The following is an 18,975-nucleotide window of genomic DNA, read 5'->3' as shown; positions in this document are numbered from 1 at the left end:
TATCTCGAGATGTCTCCAGATCTATATAAGAAAATCTTTGGAGTTCCGGAAGGATGAAAATCTGCTAATTCTCTTTTCAGGACCCAAGAGAGGTCTTAAAGCTTCAAAGCCCTCCATCAGTAGATGGGTAAAAGATGCCATTCGTATTGCCATGGTATCCCAAGGTAAGGAGCCTCCTGAGTTTGTAAAAGCTCATTCCACCAGGTCTGTATCTACCTCCTTTGCGGAAAGGAGTCTTGTTCCCTTGGAACATATATGCAAAGCTGCTTCCTGGAGTTCACTCTCCACATTTATCACCCACTACAGACTTGACAGTAGATTGGCCGATTTTTCCTCATTTGGACGGACAGTATTATCTGCCGTCAGGCATGAGAGCCCTCCCTCATAGGGTTTCTGCTTGCCATTTCCCCATCTGTGCTACTGGTTAGGACGTAAGGGAATCGTTAATTTCTAACGATAATTTGTTTTCCCTTAGTCCTAACAGTAGCACAACTTTCCCTCCCTAGTTAAGTTATTTTCTTCTATTATTTACCTTTAGTTCTTCTTGTTACTACACAATGAGGCAGAGGATGACCCTCTTACTTATACAGGGGGTTGTGGGTGTGTCTTACTGATTGTTTAATTAGGTTCAATAAAACTTCCATCTGTCCTACCAGTTCGCGGGGGGTGGAATACCCCATCTGTGCTACTGTTAGGACTAAGGGAAAACAAATTATCGTTAGAAATTAACGATTGCCAAAGAGAGTAAAACTAACCCCAAAATGTTCTTTAACTATATAAATAGCAAAAAGGTCAAAAATGAAAGTGTTGGCCCTTTAAAAAAATGATGAGGAAGAAATTATAAACGGGGATCAGGAAAAAGCAAATATATTAAACAAATTCTTCTCCACTGTATTCACAGAGGAAAATGAAATGCCAGGTGGAATACAGCGAGATAAGGTAAACTCCCCTTTACATGTCACCTGTCTAACCCAGGAAGAAGTACAGTGCCGCCTACAAAAAATCAAAACAGACAAATCGCCAGGTCCAGATGGCATTCATGTTCTAAAGGAATTAAGTAAAGTAATAGACAGACCGCTATTTTTAATATTCAGGGACTCTATAGGGACAGGGACTGTTCCCCAGGAGTGGCGCCTGTTAGTTTAACCTCTGTTGTATGTAAATTGTTTGAGGGTTTCCTAAGAGATGCTGGGCCACATTTATCATTGTACGTGTAAGTGAAGCATTTATTTACACCTTTTTTTTGTGTGCTGGTAATGTGTAGGAGCACCAAATGTATTAAATGTTCACAGAGCATTTGATAAATTTTGTGCAGGTAAACATTTTCTGAAATTTCTCTCTTCACATACACCAAAAAGCTACGCCAGGTCTGGGATGGTGTAGTTTTAGATGCCTTTTTTGCGCCTTTTTACAAAAAGGCGCAGTTCATAAATTTCAGTCCACAGCATACGCTGAATTGAAAAACGTGTACTGCTACTCCAAAACATCTGGAATGACTAAAATATTCTACCACCAAAAGGCACAAAATAACACACAGTGCGCCAAAATAGCGCCTTTTGTACGGAGAAAAAAAGGTGTAAACTCATTGATAAATGTCGGCTGCTATTTTGGAGTATCTTGATAAAAATAAATGTATGACTCCATATCAGCATGGCTTTATGAGGGATCGGTCCTGTCAAACTAACCTGATCAGCTTTTATGAGGAGGTGAGCACCAGACTGGACCAGGGGCAATCGCTGGATGTCGTATATCTGGATTTTTCCAAAGCATTTGATACGGTGCCACATAAAAGGTTGGTGCATAAAATGAGAAGGTTTGGGCTGGGGGAGAATGTGTGTAAGTGGGTAAGGAACTGGCTCAATGATAGGAAACAGAGGGTGGTTATTAATGGTACTTATTCTGATTCGGTGACTGTAACTAGTGGGGTACCACAGGGGTTAGTCTTGGGTCCTGTCCTATTTAAAATATTCATTAATGACCTTGCAGAGGGGTTGAATAGTAAAGTAGCAATCTTTGCAGATGATACTAAATAGGTTGGAGGTTTGGGCTGGGAAGTAGCAGATGAGGTTCAACACTGATAAATGTAAGGTAATGCACATGGGGAAGAAAAATCTGAGCTGGGATTATGTATTAAATGGGAGAACACTTGGGACGACTTACATGGAAAAGGGCATAGGAGTCTTAGTTAACAGTAAATTTAGCTGTAGTGACCAGTGTTGGGCAGCTGCTGCCAAGGCTAATAAAATCATGGGGTGCATCAATAGGGGCATAGATGCCCACGACAAGGAAATAATTCTACCGCTGTACAAATCACTAGTCAGACCACACATAAAATACTGTGTACAGTACTGGGCACCAGTGTACAAGAAAGATATATTGGAGCTAGAGAGGGTTCAAAGACGGGCAACCAGAGTAATACGGGGAATGGGAGGACTACAGTACGCAGAAAGATTATCAGAATTAGGGTTATTTAGTTTAGAAAAAAGAAGGCTTAGGGGCGACCTAATAACTATGTATAAATATATCAGGGGACAGTACAGAGATCTCTCCCATGATCTATTTATACCCAGGACTGAATCTATAACAAAGGGGCATCCTCTACGTCTAGAGGAAAGAAGGTTTCTACACCAGCACAGATGGGGGTTCTTTACTGTAAGAGCAGTGAGACTGTGGAATTCTCTCCTGGAGGAGGTGGTCATGGTGAACTCTGTAATAGAGTTCAAAAAGGGGCTGGATGCATTTTTGGAGAGTAATAACATTACTGGTTATGTATACTAGATTTAGAGGGGCAGAACGTTGATCCAGGGATTTATGCTGATGCCATATTTGGAGTCGGGAAGGAATTTTTACCTCTAGTATGAGGGTTTTTGCCTTCCTCTGGATCAACTCAACTCAATAGAAACTTATTAGGGTTATAGGTTGAACTTGATGGACTCCGGTCTTTTTTCAACCTTATGAACTATGTTACTATGTTACAGCTGCCCAATAGTATTTAGCTACATCAGGGACTGCCAAACCCCACATGGACAGGCTAGCCATCATGACAGACATCGGGAGGTGGTGGCGCTTCCCGTCCCAAATAAAACGGAAGATAGCTCACTGAAAAGAGCGTAAAGCAAAAAGTGTGACTCGTACTGCTAGCGTCTCTAAATAATAAAGCAATTTAGGGAGGATCATCATTTTCACCGCCGATATGCACCCAAAAGACAATATTTATTGCGTCGCGCCATTTCTCCATGAGGGTTCTGAGCTCCCTGAAGAGAGGAAGAAAATTAGTAGAGTAAATAGAAGAATAAGAGGAAGTAAGGGAGACAACCAGGTATTTTATCGCAGTAGGAGACCATTTAAAAGAGTAATTAGCATGCAAGAGAGTAGAAAGGGATAAAGGAAGATTAAGAGGAAGTGCTTCAGTTTTAGACAGGTTGAATTTATAGCCGGAAGCCACCCCATAGTCATATAAGCTAGGAAAAGAGAGTAAAGGGCGAGAGAGGGTAAGCAACGCATAATCTGCAAATAGGCAAATTTTTAATTCTCTATCGTGAAGGACAATGCCAGTTATGTCGGGGTCCCCCCTAATCATAGCAGCAAGGGGCTCAATACATAAAGCAAAGAACAGCGGGGACAGCTGAGAATAAGGGGCTAGCCGACTGCCTTAATGAATACTTCTGTTCAGTTTTTACAGAAGAAAAATAAGGAAAAGGACCTCCATTAGAGAGCAAAACTAAGGAATCATTTGATGCATGTGTCTTTACAGAGGAAGAGGTTCTACGTTTGCTTTCTAAAGTGAAGACAAATAAATCACAGGGGCCTGATGGGATACACCCAAAATTATTAAAAGAGTTTAGTGGTGAGCTAGCAAAACCGTTAACAGATTTATTTAACCAATCAATGGTAACAGGAGCCGTCCCGGAAGATTGGAAATTAGCAAATGTTGTGCCCATTCACAAGAAAGGTACTAAGGAGGAATCAAGCAACTATAGGCCAGTAAGTCTGACATAAATAGTAGGGAAATTAATGGAAACCCTATTAAAGGATAGGATTGTGGAACATCTAAAATCCCATGGATTGCAAGATGAAAAACAACATGGGTTTACTTCAGGGAGATCATGTCAAACAAATCTTATAGATTTTTTTGACTGGGTGACTAAAATAATAGATGGCAGAGGGGCAGTAGACATTGCATATGTAGATTTTAGTAAGGCTTTTGACACTATCCCACATAGAAGACTTATCAATAAACTACAGTCATTGAGCTTGGACTCCAATATTGTTGAGTGGATTAGTCAATGGCTGAGTAACAGACAACAGAGGGTTGTAGTCACTGGAGAATATTCAGAGCACGGTCTTGTCCCCAGTGGGATAACTCAGGGATCTGTACTGGGACCAATATTGTTTAATATCTTTATTAGTGATATTACAGAAAGTCTTGATGGTAAGGTATGTCTTTTTGCTGATGACACAAAGATATGTAACAGGGTTGATGTTCCTGGAGGAATACACCAAATGGAAAAGGATTTAGGCAAACTAGAAGAATGGTCAGAACTCTGGCAACTGAAATTTAATGTGGATAAGTGCAAGATAATGCACCTGGGGCGTAAAAACCCTCAGGCAGAATATAGATTATTTGACAGCCCTGACCTCAATATCTAAGGAAAGGGATTTAGGAGTAATTATTTCAGAAGACTTAAAGGTAGGAAGACAATGTAATAGAGCAGCAGGAAACGCTAGCAGAATGCTTGGATGTATAGGGAGAGGTATAAGCAGTAGAAAGAGAGAAGTGCTCATGCCGCTGAACAGAACACTGGTGAGACCTCATTTGGAGTATTGTGCGCAGTACTGGAGGTCGTATCTCCAGAAGGATATAGATACTCTAGAGAGAGTTCAAAGAAGAGCTACTAAACTAGTACATGGATTTCAGGATAAAATGTACCAGGAAATGTTAAAGGACCTTAACATGTATAGAAGAAAGAAGAGACAGAGGGGATATGATAGAGACTTTTAAATACATAAAGGGAATCAACACGGTAAAGGAGGAGAGCATACTTAAAGGGTAGCTCCCACCATCCTATTTTTTATTTTTTTTGCTAGCCCGTCCCCCCCCCCCCCCCCGCTACGGCACTAGCCCGTTCCCTCCTCCCCCGCCCGGCCCGCATACCCCGTTCCCACATTACACTTGCAGTTACTGCAGAGTCCGCCAGCGGGCGTACAGGGACAGCGGCGGCAACGAGGCGGCGGCCATGTGCGGGAGGAGTGGCCTCCCAGCCAGTGGCCGGGAAGCCAATGCGCTCGCTCCCGCCTGTCTGATTGACAGGCAGGGAGCGAGTGCAGCCTAACTGAAAAAGGGCTGATTGCCACTCCAAAATCAGTCCTTTTTCAGTGGCCGGTTTTTAAATGTAAATTAAACCTTTTTAATTTAAAAAAATAAAAATAAAAGTGTATTAGAGATATGTTGTAGTACATAAGTACTACAACATATCAAAAAATAAAGTTGGTGACAGTGCCCATTTAAAAGAAGTAAAACTACCACAAGAGGACATAGTTTTAAATTAGAGGGGCAAAGGTTTAAAAGTAATATCAGGAAGTATTACTTTACTGAGAGAGTAGTGGATGCATGGAATAGCCTTCCTGCAGAAGTGGTCGCTGCAAATACAGTGAAGGTAAACATGCATGGGATAAGCATAAGGATATTCTTCATATAGGATAGGGCCAGGGACTATTCATAGCATTCAGATTATTGGGCAGACTAGATGGGCCAAATGGTTCTTATCTGCCGACACATTCTATGTTTCTATGTTTAAGAGAGGCAGTAGAGGAAGAGTAAAGACCGCTCAAGGGAAGTAAGGAAGTTACCGGTGATACCAAATTTCTGTAGGGTAGCAAAAAGAAATGGCCACTCCAGCCTATCAAAGTTCTTTTCTGCATAAAGACTGAGAATCAAAGCCTGTTCAGACCTCCTATTGATCAAATCAACAAGATCCACTACCCTTCTAGTATTGTCAGCTCCCTGGCGGCAAGGAATAAAGCCGACCTGATCCTTATGGATAAGGGAAGGAAGAAACGAGCAAAGGCACACTGCCAAAACCTTAGTAAATAACTCCAAATCCAAATTAAGAAGGGCAATAGGTCTGTAGCTGGAGCAATCATGGGGATCTTTTCCAGGCTTAGGTATCAAAGTGGTCAAAGAGTGCAAAAAGGACTGTGGGATCCCCTCACCTCCCATAAAAGAGTTAAAGAGAGAGACAAGCCTAGGTAGGAGGACAGAAGAGTAAGTCTTATAGTATAAATAGGTGAAGCCGTCCGGACCGGGGGAGCGACCCGCAGGAAGAGACTAAAGACTTCCTGAAGCTCCTCAGAGGTAATGGGAGCATTTAGGACTGCATGACCAGCCTCCAAGAAAGCGGGCAAGCCGCATAGAGAGAGATAGGAGTCAAGTTTCGCTGCACGCTCCACCGGGTCGGACGGGAGCTGAGAAGGAAGAGAGTAAAGGTCAGACTAATAACGAACAAAAAGACGGGAAATGTCAGCTGGATGATAATGGAGAACACCCGTACAAATCCTTCAAAGCCGAAGGGGATTAAGCAGCCGCCCGGTCCTGCAGGCGCCTGGCCAACATAGTATGGGCCTTATTACCATTTTCATAAAACCTCTACTTGGCATACAACAACTGTCGCTCAACTTTCTGAAGAGCAAGCTTACTTAATTGGGCCCGGGCAGCCACCAATCGTCTCAAGATCAATAGAGCAGAGGAAGACAGTAAAAGAGCCTCTAAGTCAGCAATACGAGCTCTGAGCTCCCGAGAGCGGGCCTTGGTGTCCTTCTTCAGATGAGAACTAAGGGCAATATAGTGACCACGAACAACTGATTTATGAGCCTCCCAGAGAATAGCTTGAGAGGAAACCGAGCCCTCATTAGTAGCAAAGTATTCAGTCATACAGGCCTTCCTATTCTTCCTATTCTTCTTCTGTTTGTCAATTCTTGGAACGTGCTGTTACCTGTAACGTGCTGTAACGTGCTGAAGAGAGTAAAGGTCAGACTAATAACGAACAAAAAGACGGGAAATGTCAGCTGGATGATAATGGAGAACACCCGTACAAATCCTTCAAAGCCGAAGGGGATTAAGCAGCCGCCCGGTCCTGCAGGCGCCTGGCCAACATAGTATGGGCCTTATTACCATTTTCATAAAACCTCTACTTGGCATACAACAACTGTCGCTCAACTTTCTGAAGAGCAAGCTTACTTAATTGGGCCCGGGCAGCCACCAATCGTCTCAAGATCAATAGAGCAGAGGAAGACAGTAAAAGAGCCTCTAAGTCAGCAATACGAGCTCTGAGCTCCCGAGAGCGGGCCTTGGTGTCCTTCTTCAGATGAGAACTAAGGGCAATATAGTGACCACGAACAACTGATTTATGAGCCTCCCAGAGAATAGCTTGAGAGGAAACCGAGCCCTCATTAGTAGCAAGGTATTCAGTCATACAGGCCTTCCTATTCTTCCTATTCTTCTTCTGTTTGTCAATTCTTGGAACGTGCTGTTACCTGTAACGTGCTGTAACGTGCTGAAGAGAGTAAAGGTCAGACTAATAACGAACAAAAAGACGGGAAATGTCAGCTGGATGATAATGGAGAACACCCGTACAAATCCTTCAAAGCCGAAGGGGATTAAGCAGCCGCCCGGTCCTGCAGGCGCCTGGCCAACATAGTATGGGCCTTATTACCATTTTCATAAAACCTCTACTTGGCATACAACAACTGTCGCTCAACTTTCTGAAGAGCAAGCTTACTTAATTGGGCCCGGGCAGCCACCAATCGTCTCAAGATCAATAGAGCAGAGGAAGACAGTAAAAGAGCCTCTAAGTCAGCAATACGAGCTCTGAGCTCCTGAGAGCGGGCCTTGGTGTCCTTCTTCAGATGAGAACTAAGGGCAATATAGTGACCACGAACAACTGATTTATGAGCCTCCCAGAGAATAGCTTGAGAGGAAACCGAGCCCTCATTAGTAGCAAAGTATTCAGTCATACAGGCCTTCCTATTCTTCCTATTCTTCTTCTGTTTGTCAATTCTTGGAACGTGCTGTTACCTATCTTCTTCATCACAATTATTTTATGTTTGATGGGGCCTTTTTTCTTCAGACCACTGGTGCTTCCATGGGGGCAAAATTTTCCCCTTCTTTAGCTAATATATACATGTCTTGGTGGGAGGCTAATTATTTGTTCACATCTGACAACACTTTCTCTTCCCAACTTATCTGGTACGGTCACTATATTGACGATCTCATTTTCTGTTACTCACCACTCTCATTCTGTATCTTTTCTTGACTTGAATATTCGGGGTGACGTCCTGAATATCAAGGTTTTTACCAATACATTTCGCAAAAGCACAGCTGTCAACTCCATCCTGCATGCCCGGTCATGTCACCCCCATCACGTTAACAAGAACCTGCCGGTGGGTGAGATGATCCGGGCACGTAGGAATTGCACTACGAGGGAAGACTTCCTTCGGGAAGCTGAGACCATTCAGTCTCGTCTCAGTGCCCGCGGTTACTCCAAGTGGTCATTGGACAGGGCTGAAACAAATGTGGACATACACGTTGCACATGTTGCACGGTTATGCAGGTCACCAAGTATTTTACATCATATACCAACAACATGACTTTTGAGATTAAACAATATATTAATTGTAACACCACATTTGTGGTATACTTGGTGACCTGCCTAACTTGCCACATGCAATATGTTGGATGTACGACTAATTCGTTAAAAACTAGACTTCAAAAACATTTATCAGACATTCCACACTTTAATTCCCGGAATGTCTCAGCCGTATCGAAACATTGTGCAGATTTTCACTCAGGAAATTTTTCATCCCTGAGATGTACTGCCATAGAACGTGTCCACATACCCAAACGAGGTGGTAACCACTAACAAAAACTTTTGAACCGGGAGGTTTATTGGATTTTGAAACTGGCCACCCGTGTTCCGCATGGCATGAACAGACGGCAGGACGTTATTTTACATTATTGATTTAGTTAAGTACTTCTTTATTTATTTACTTATTTATTTATTCATCTATTTTTGTGTCTTGGCGTCTGTTCACACCATGCGTTTCAGCTATTTGTACTTTTTTGATTTAACGAAAGTGTTTCTTCCCTATTGCATGGTATTCCTCTATCTATGTGTGTTTTCATTTTGCGTCTGTTTATTATTTATTTATTTATGGAACAACTATATATATTTCATGTGATTTGGATTCTGTTAAGGGTTAATTCCCACGCTCCCACATGATTGTGGGAGCCTGGGATTGCCCCACCTATAAAATCCTGTGAATGTTCGCAACTAGTTGTATGACTAAGAGTGCAGTGTTTGGCACTTGAAACGCGTTACTTTTCTCTATGTTTTCCTGTGGTGGGTGCCAATAAATTTGAGTTTTTATCTGCAGAGCCGGATCAACTCTTCCTTTTTGTATTTGCTTGTGGCCGACACAGTCCAGTGTCGTGGATCCCCGACTCCGAGTGTCCAGGCTGGGTGAGCTGGAGCTTTCTCTCTGTCTACATACCAGTCATACAGGCCTGTATCGACTCTCAGCAGGGCAGAGACTAAAGTAAAGAGTCATTGAGACGTCAGTGGCAGTGTCTAAGAAAAAAGGATGAAGGAGAAAAGGAAAGAAGGACAGAACAATGGTCAGACCAGGAGATAGCCTCCAAGGAAGCAGTCGAGAGCATGCAAACCATAAGGAGATTACCAAAAAAATTGTCTATACGCGTGTGCAATTTATGGGGATAAAAACTAAAAGAACGATCCATTGGGTGGTTAATTCGCCAAAGATCATACAACGACGAGGCACGGATGAGGCGCCGAAAAATCAAGGCTAAACGCAATTGGGCAGGAGGAGGAGGGCCAGCTGTAAGGAAGTGGCGGTCTGAAGAAGGTGAAAAAATTTGGTTAAAGTCCCCACCAATGAGCCACGCAGAAGGAGGATATTTATGGAGCTTAGCTAGGACTTTATGCAAAAACGGGATCTGAGAGGAGTTAGGGGCATAGAGGTTACATAGCACAAGCGGGGTACCCCCCAGTACACCCTCCACAATCACATACGGTCCCAGGGGATCAATATAGGAAGAGAAGACTTGGAGCAGGCAATGTCTAGAAACAAGGACAGCAACCCCAGCCACTTTCCTATCAGATGTAGCAGAAAAGACCTGTGGGTAGAGATGTTGTAAGAATTGAAAAGAGCCAGAACAGTCAAAATGTGTCTCTTGAACGAAAACAATATTGGTGCGCAGCGTAAGTAACTCCTGCTGCAAAAGGCGCCATTTGGGGGGGGGGGAGAGTTAAGGCCCTCAATGTTCAACGAGACACACTTAACCATATTGAAAAGGGAAAAAGAGACAAAACAGAGAATGACTCACCTGGGAAGCCAGGAACACCAGACAGAATCAGCAGGAGGGAGGATCGCCAACCAGACCGCAGCAAGTGGAAGGAGAGGTGAAGAGACCTAGGACAAAAAAGGAGAAACAAAAGGAAAAAAAAACAAGAGGGAGACAAGAGGACCCAAGGGCCAATGCGGAGGCCAAGACCAAATGGAGAGACAAAAAACATAAGGACTCCGAAGAAGTCCAGTCCATTGTCACAGCCACAAGGGGGATGAAGGGGAGAATGACACCGGAGTCAGCTACCAAAGGAGCAGATATCCTATCCCATGGCTGCAGAAGCAAGAAAAAAGCAGGCCACCAAATATGCAAATAAGAAATAAACTTATAATAAGTAATAAACTAAAGGATGGGGGGGGGGTGCCATAGGGAGCCGTGTATATTTACACCTTAGAAATATATAGAAATATTCAATTACAGCTCATATATTGCTGCCTAACCAGTGTGGAACCTTTACCAGACTTTGTGTGGGAGTGGGGGTGCGATTTAATATTTTTACCCCTCAGGACACAGCCAGGTTTTATTATTGCATTTTTGTTTTTCCTCCTCATTTTCTGAGAGTCATAACTCTTATATTGTCATCCACAGACCCTTGTCTTGTTTTTTTGCGTGACCAATTGTACTTTGTAATGAAATTGCTCATTTTACCATAAAATGTACAGTTTAATTAAAAAGAATACCACAATTTTGCAGCTTTTGGGGGGGGGTATAATTTTTAAGGAGCAGGGACGTGCACAGACATTTTGGAGGGCTGGGCTCAAATAAAAAATTTTTTTTTTTAGAAATTAGTAAAAGCCGTACATATGTTAAAGGGGAACTCTGGTACAGAACATCTTATCCTCTCCTACTCACAGGATAGGAGATAATTGTCTGATGGCAGAGGGTCTGACCCCCTGCTATCTCCTGTTGTGCACCCTGGCTTTTCTCATGTACGGAGCGACCTCAGCACCATGCATGGATTACTGTCGACCACTGCGCGAAGAGGTGGCCGACATGTCCCTCCGTGTATCTCTATGGGAAAGCCAGAGATACAGCATTCATGTATCTCTGTCTCTCCCATAGAAATACATGGAGGGACATGTCAGCCACCTCTTCGCGCAGTGGTCGACAGTAATCCATGCATGGTGCTGAGGTCACTCCGTACATGAGAAGAGCCAGGGTGCACAGCACGAGAGAGTGGGGGAGGGGGGTCCTTCGGTTGGACCCTGTGGATAGGGAATAATATGTTCTGTATTGGAGTTCCCCTTTAACAGAACACAATTCCTGAGGTAGGGGCCTTCGTTGTCATGTCAGCTAAATAGGACCCTGCATCACCCCATGTAGGTCCCGATCAGCCCCCCTAAAACCCACTGGCACCAGTAATTTGCACTTTTAGATGCCGCAATCAACTTTGATCACAGCATCTAAAGTGTTAGTAAGGGACATTGCTGTGATCACCGAGGTCTGGCATTAACTGCGTTCTGGCTGCTGATAACAGCCATTACTTACCGTCTTTGAAGCGAGTTCAGCTCCATATCTCACTTCAAAGTCTTTTAGAATCCTCTAGATGTTCAAAAATTATATGTATGTGATAATAAAAATGGACTATATAAATTGAATTACAAATAACGACTAAAAACTATAATACTATTACTTCACCATATTGAAAAGGGAAAAAGAGACAAAACAGAGAATGACTCACCTGGGAAGCCAGGAACACCAGACAGAATCAGCAGGAGGGAGGATCGCCAACCAGACCGCAGCAAGTGGAAGGAGAAGTGAAGAGACCTAGGACAAAAAAGGAGAAACAAAGGGGGAAAAAAACAAGAGGGAGACAAGAGGACAAACAGGACACTGAACAAAAGGGCAGGACAACAAAGTGCAAGACACAAAAATAACAAATCCAAAAATAAACCATTGACCCAAGGGCCAATGCGGAGGCCAAGACCAAATGGAGAGACAAAAAACATAAGGACTCCGAATAAGTCCAGTCCATTGTCACAGCCACAAGGGGGATGAAGGGGAGAACGAGACCGGAGTCAGCTACCAAAGGAGCAGATATCCTATCCCATGGCTGCAAAAGCAAGAAAAAAGCAGGCCACCAGATATGCAAATAAGAAATAAACTTATAAGTAATAAACTAAAGGATGGGGGGCGGGGGGGGGTGCCATAGGGAGCCGTGTATATTTACACCTTAGAAATATATAGAAATATTCAATTACAGCTCATATATTGCTGCCAGTGTGGAACCTTTACCAGACTTTGTGTGGGAGTGGGGGTGCGATTTAATATTTTAACCCCTCAGGACACAGCCAGGTTTTATTATTGCATTTTTGTTTTTTCCTCCTCATCTTCTGAGAGTCATAACTCTTATATTGTCATCCACAGACCCTTGTCTTGTTTTTTTGCGTGATCAATTGTACTTTGTAATGACATTGCTCATTTTACCATAAAATGTACAGTTTAAAAAGAATACCACAATTTTGCAGCTTTTGGGGGGTATAGTTTTTAAGGAGCACACTTTATGTTAAAAAATACATATTTTCTTTATTTTGTAGGTCAATACAATTAAGATGATACCCATGGTTACATGCTTTACTATTATTGTACTGGTTTAATAAAAATAAAAAAAACTCTGACTTTTTAACAAAATCAGTATGTAAAATTGCCCTATTCTGCCCACTATAACTTTTATAATTTTTCCATATACGGAGATGTATGAGGGTTGTGTTTTTGCACTGTTATCTGTAGTTTTTATTGGTTTCACTTTTGCTTACATGTGACTTTTTGATCACTTTTTATTTCATTTTCTGAAATAAATGATGTGACCAAAAAGCAGCAATTTGAGGTTGTTTGTTTCTTTACCTATAGGCTGTTCACTGTACATTAACATTATATATTATTTTAATCGGGCACCAAAAGCCAGAAGAAGACCGGGGCCGGAGGACGGGACTGTGATATTGGCGGCACCAGGCGAGCAGTGAAAGGTTAGTTAAAGTTTATTATTTTTATGGTGGCAGCCTTGACATAGTGGATACATTTTTTTTTTAAGGAAGTTTTCCTTCAGGGTACCGTATATACTCGAGTATTAGCCGTTCCGAATATAAGCTGTGGCCCCTAATTTCACCCCAAAAACCCAGGAAAACCTATTGACTCAAGTATAAGCCATGGGTGGGAAATACATCACCCCCCCCCCTCCGTCATCATCCCGAATCCCACTGTCATCATCCAGACCTCCCCCTCATCCCTCCTGTCCTCATCCAGACCCCCCTCATCCTATCCCCCATCATACAGATCCTCCTTGCCCCCCATATCATTATCCAGATCCCCCTCATATCCCCTGTCATCATCCAGACCCCCCTCTCTTGTTCTCTACTCACCTCCCCAGTTGCAGCTCTGTCAGTTCTTCCCTAGCAGCCATCCAACATCGCTGCAGGGACCGTCCGACTTCTAGTAGGGAGGGTGAGCTGGTTCGGGCCATCCATCTTGACCGAGAGGCCCTCTTCTCTGCTGCGGGCTGGCCCCGGACTAGTGATGCTGCATTGATGCCGCCACGTAGGGATGCCCCTGTTGTCCCTGCACGGCGGCGGCAATGAGGCGTCACTAGTCCAGGGCCGGCCCGGAGTGGAGAAGAGGGCCTCTTGGTCAAGATGGATGGCCCACCCTCCCCACTGGAAGTTGGATGGTCCCTGCAGCATAGATGGGCGACGATGGACGGCCCGACCCATCCCCTCGCCACCCCCACTGGTATGTCTGTGTTTTTTTTTTTCCCATCACTCGAGTATAAACCGAGGGGGACGTTTTCGGCTCAAAAAATTATGCTGAAAAACTCGGCTTATACTCGAATATATATGGTATGTCCACAAGCTTGTAACTACAGCCAGTTTCCGTCTGCGGAAAAAGCGCTGTGGGTTACGCTACCATTCATTTCAACAGGTCTGCAAATCTGCCACTATTGCGGACTGTCCATGTACCAAACAAGCGTATGGTAGCGTAACTCACAGTGGAAACCTACTGCTAGTTATAAACGTGTGAATGTTCTCTTATACACAGAAAATATTTACAATAGATCTTAGATTTGGACCCTGATACGTTTGTATTATGGCCTTCGATGCTTTTCCCCTCTTTGGGTCTCAGGCCGTATTCACATGGTGCATGATCAGTAATCTAGTGCTGTGTATTCTGCATTACAAAACAGGAAAATCTTTGGTCACGCAAGTCAGGGGCCCCTGAATTAACTTAGTCTAAAGCTGGCCCTGCCCAAGCACTAGAGCCGTTGGTTGTAGTAATTATTTTTGATGGCTGTACAGAAGCCCAAACCATAACTTATGTGATGTGACTGCAGAATGAATAAATAGAAAGTTACATCTGGTGGGGGAGTGTGGACAGACATGAAGAGTGTGTTCTCACTAAAGAATTTCTGAGCTGAATTGTGCTTGTGAATTCCACTCAGAAATTCCACTTCAGCAAAGTCCCATTGTTGTCAATGGAATTCCGTGGCACAATGCACACTACAGAATTTCAAAAAATAAACATGTCCATCTTTTCAGCAGAATTCTGCGCAGACTGCAAAACCTCCTATGGGGACTGGCAAGGTCTGTGCGGTCCCAGCGCCGTTCTCAGAATCTCCACCAGGAATTTCTACAAGCAGCACAAACGTTCATTTTTGCGGCACAAACCAGCACAAACTCTGCACAAATGAATGGTGTATTTAATAGAAAAATAAATAAATAACAACATGGGGTGGAAAGTGGGTGGGGTTTCAGCATATCGAGCGCGCAATATCTCGGAAACCAAAGCGGCACAAACGTAACTTTTTACAGCACAAACAAATGGTGTATTTGTTTTAAAAATTTAGGAACATGGGGTGGAAAGTGGGCGGGGCTTCATAAAAATCTAACGCGCAATATCTCAGCAACCAAATTGGCACAAACGTTCATTTCTGCGGCACAAACGCAGCACAAACGAATGGTGTATTTTTATTCATCTTTTGCGAACATGGGGTGCCAACTTCACACAGATATCGGCTCTGGCAAAAATCCCCCCAAAAAACACAACAGTATTGCACAAATTACGTCAAACTACAAAAACATGCCTGTGGCCACCTTTGTCTCAGTATGAACTGGATAGATGGTGTATACACCCCCCTGATACTTCCGGCCCCCAGTTCTGCCCCTGACAGTACTGTTTCCAAACAAAGCTTGTTATGTGATACTACTTCATGCCAAACAAGTGTATCTGAGACTAATCTATATATAGCCAAGTTACCTAAGTATATCATTTGTGATGCTGTGCTGGTGTGTCTAAGGCTAGGCTAACATGGCCGTTGTCTCCAGGCCTGATATTATCCCGTTATTGCTGATAAACGGACCATACTAACAAATGGATGTAAAAGGATGCAAACTGATGCAACAGGATGCCATTTGCTTGTTATTTTAACGGACTATTTAATGCACAAAAAAGGACATGTGGCATCCTTTTGCATCCGTTTATATTGTTTATTGTCCGTTTGTATGTTTTTGTGTTTTTTTGCTCACATCTCTTCTGAGCATTCTCAGAAGTAATAACTGATCAAAAACAGATGGTAAAAAACTGATGCAAACGGATGACATTAAAGGCTCATCCGTTTTCCATAGACTTCAGTGTTAAAGGGGTTATCCACCATAAGGTGATTTAGTACATACCTGGCAGGCAGTAATGGACATGCTTAGGAAGGATCTGCACTTGTCTTGGGGCTAAATGGCTATGTTGTGAGATTACCATAATACTGTGGCTAGCTTTTTGTGTACTAGAATTTCCTGTTTGACTTTTCTTTTTTTTTAACTACAAATCCCATAATTCCATTTTCCTCCCTCCCACACATCAGCCACCCCCACTGATTGAAACATAAATGAGCTGCATCCATTCAAATCAGTGTGGTTCCCTCCACCCATTGAAGCAGACAGACTCCCTGTCATCAGCTGACTAGTGAGTCAGGTCTCGGCCGCATTGCAACCTGGGAAAATCTGAGACAACAGTCATTTTGTATGCTGATAAAAATAATTATTGGGGTGAAAATCACAGAAGAATTGTGAGAAAACCATCACACACAGGTACATACACTATATTATGAACTACACTAAATTTACAGCCCCTGTAGCATAGTCAAATAAAAAAAATTCCTGGAGTACCCCTTTAAATTTATAATATCCGTTTCTCTTCCTATTTTGTTGACGGGAAAAAGTACTGCATGTCTTTCCTGTAAAACAATCCCATTGACATCAATTGGATCCATTTATAACCATTTGTAAACTGTTTGCAAAAGGCCTGAAAGGATTTAATAACGAGCATGAATTAATGGGGACAGACGGCAATATGAACGAGCCCTAATCCTATATATATAAATTCCCCGCATCATACACAACACATTTGCTGGACTGTACACAGCATTGTTCTCCAACTTGTGGTTCTTCAGCTTTTGGAATCATCTTGTATATATTATGTAAAAAATAGCGCAATATTAGATTCCATACAGATATAAAATATCAGTTACTCTGCATATTACTGTATCATATCACACTGTCTTTTGTGTAATTTATCCATATTGTAGAAAATATTAGTAAACTTTAGTGTTTCTAAAATAACCTTTTCTTGTGTCCACCACAAAATGCTGTTTAGTGGCCTCCAGATTATTTATTCAGTCCTAGAAATTCCTGCAACACCTTGTGTGACTGTAACCACCTACAGGTACTATTTCTGGGATTATTTCTTTGTACCATTATTAGATTTTACTGTCCTTTTAACTGTTCTGTTTTTACTAAAAGGAAGAGAGTGGTTGGTGTAGGTGAGGACAGTCTCTGCATCGTATTATTAAATAACATGATCACTAATTTGTTATGGGAGCAAACCTGGATCCTCCCAGATCCTAAAATATCCCACTCGTCTTCATACACATGTTGACTATAAATAACCCCAAGTTCTAGGAACTGTGTAATTGCTATGTACTTTGGGAAGGTAATACAAAATAATGTACAGATGTAAGATAACCCCAGGTCAACCAGATCTGGCTCCGGAGCATTCTGTGTTGTTGTTAGTATTGTTTGTATTGTTATCATTGTTATTGTTGTTATTATTGTTAGTATTGTTCGTATTATTATTATTGTTATTATTGTTATAATTCTTATTATTGTTATTGTTGTTAGTATTGTTCGTATTGTTATAATTGTTATTATTGTTGTTAGTATTGTTCGTATTGTTAGAATTGTTATTATTGTTATTGTTGTTCGTATTGTTATTATTGTTATTGTTGTTAGTATTGTTCGTATTGTTAGTATTGTTATTATTGTTAGAATTGTTATTATTGTTAGTATTGTTATTATTCTTATTGTTTTTAGTAATGTTCATATTGTTATTATTGTTTGTATTGTTATTATTGTTATTTTTCGTATTGTTATTATTGTTAGTATTGTAATTATTGTTCATATTGTTATTATTGTTATTGCAGTAAAATCCACTCAATCTGGTCCAGAAAGTCCAATCAACCAGTACTTCTATGCTTCTCAGATGACTGGAGTAGTAAAACCATATTGATTTCTAGAGGAACGTCAGGTGAACTAGGTAATGTACACCTTTAAAATGTCTATGGACAGTTTCAGGGTGCGTTCACATGCTTTTTGTTTTTACGGGTTTTCCGCTGCGTATTTGAAAGGGGGCGGGCTCTTCTCGGCTGTCCTAGGCTACGCCACTGGCATGTGTGAACATACCCTAAAGATGCTTTTCATAACTTAAGGTGTCAGCAGACAGCACTGTGGTCAGACTGGAAAGAACTACACAACTTCATCTGTAGCATACAGCAGCTGAGAAGATTTTTCAATAGAAGTAATTTACAAATCTGTTTAACTTTCTGGTACCAGTTGAAATGAAAAACATTTTTCCCTCCGGAGTACTCCTTTAACCAAGCACTTCCCCTGACTGGTTCTGACGCTGAGACCCTGACTGATTGAAACTATTGACATGTCTCTATGAAATGTCTATCCTTAGGACCACAGCAGAATGAAGAAGCCATGTTGCTCATCATTGACATAGGCTCAACCCCATATATACTAGTATGGCTGTGCCCAGTACTGATGCTCATTCCTATACACATGAATGGAACTGGGCTGTGGTACTAGGAACAGCCTCCCAAATGGATGAGCCCCTATCCTTGTATGAACAATTAAGGGGATGCGGCACTCACTGGAGCACGCTGCGATCCTCTGCATCATGGGAATTCCCTATGAAGGGATATTTTGATTTCGTTTAGTTTTTTTACCTAGTCACTAGATAGGTGGGGATCAGAACCATTGGGAATAGTAGACCCCAATCCCCCACAGCTGCAAGACTTTGACTAGGAGGAGTTTGACTGGTACGCCCCGCTGCTACATTTAAAGTGTATGGTACTGAGGAAAGCTCCCAGTGGTCGCCTCTCCGGTCATTCATACATGCCCACAACCTGTGCAAGACAAGGTATTGAAAACACAAAGCTACTCGGCCTCCGACTCCTATTTTGTGTGCCCGGCTCACCTGTAGTTATCGGGAACTCAGGAGGTCCCCAC

Source organism: Hyla sarda, chromosome 6 (assembly GCF_029499605.1).
Source record: "Hyla sarda isolate aHylSar1 chromosome 6, aHylSar1.hap1, whole genome shotgun sequence".
In the NCBI taxonomy this organism is placed as follows: Eukaryota; Metazoa; Chordata; class Amphibia; order Anura; family Hylidae; genus Hyla; species Hyla sarda.
Note: the sequence above shows the minus strand (reverse complement) of the source record.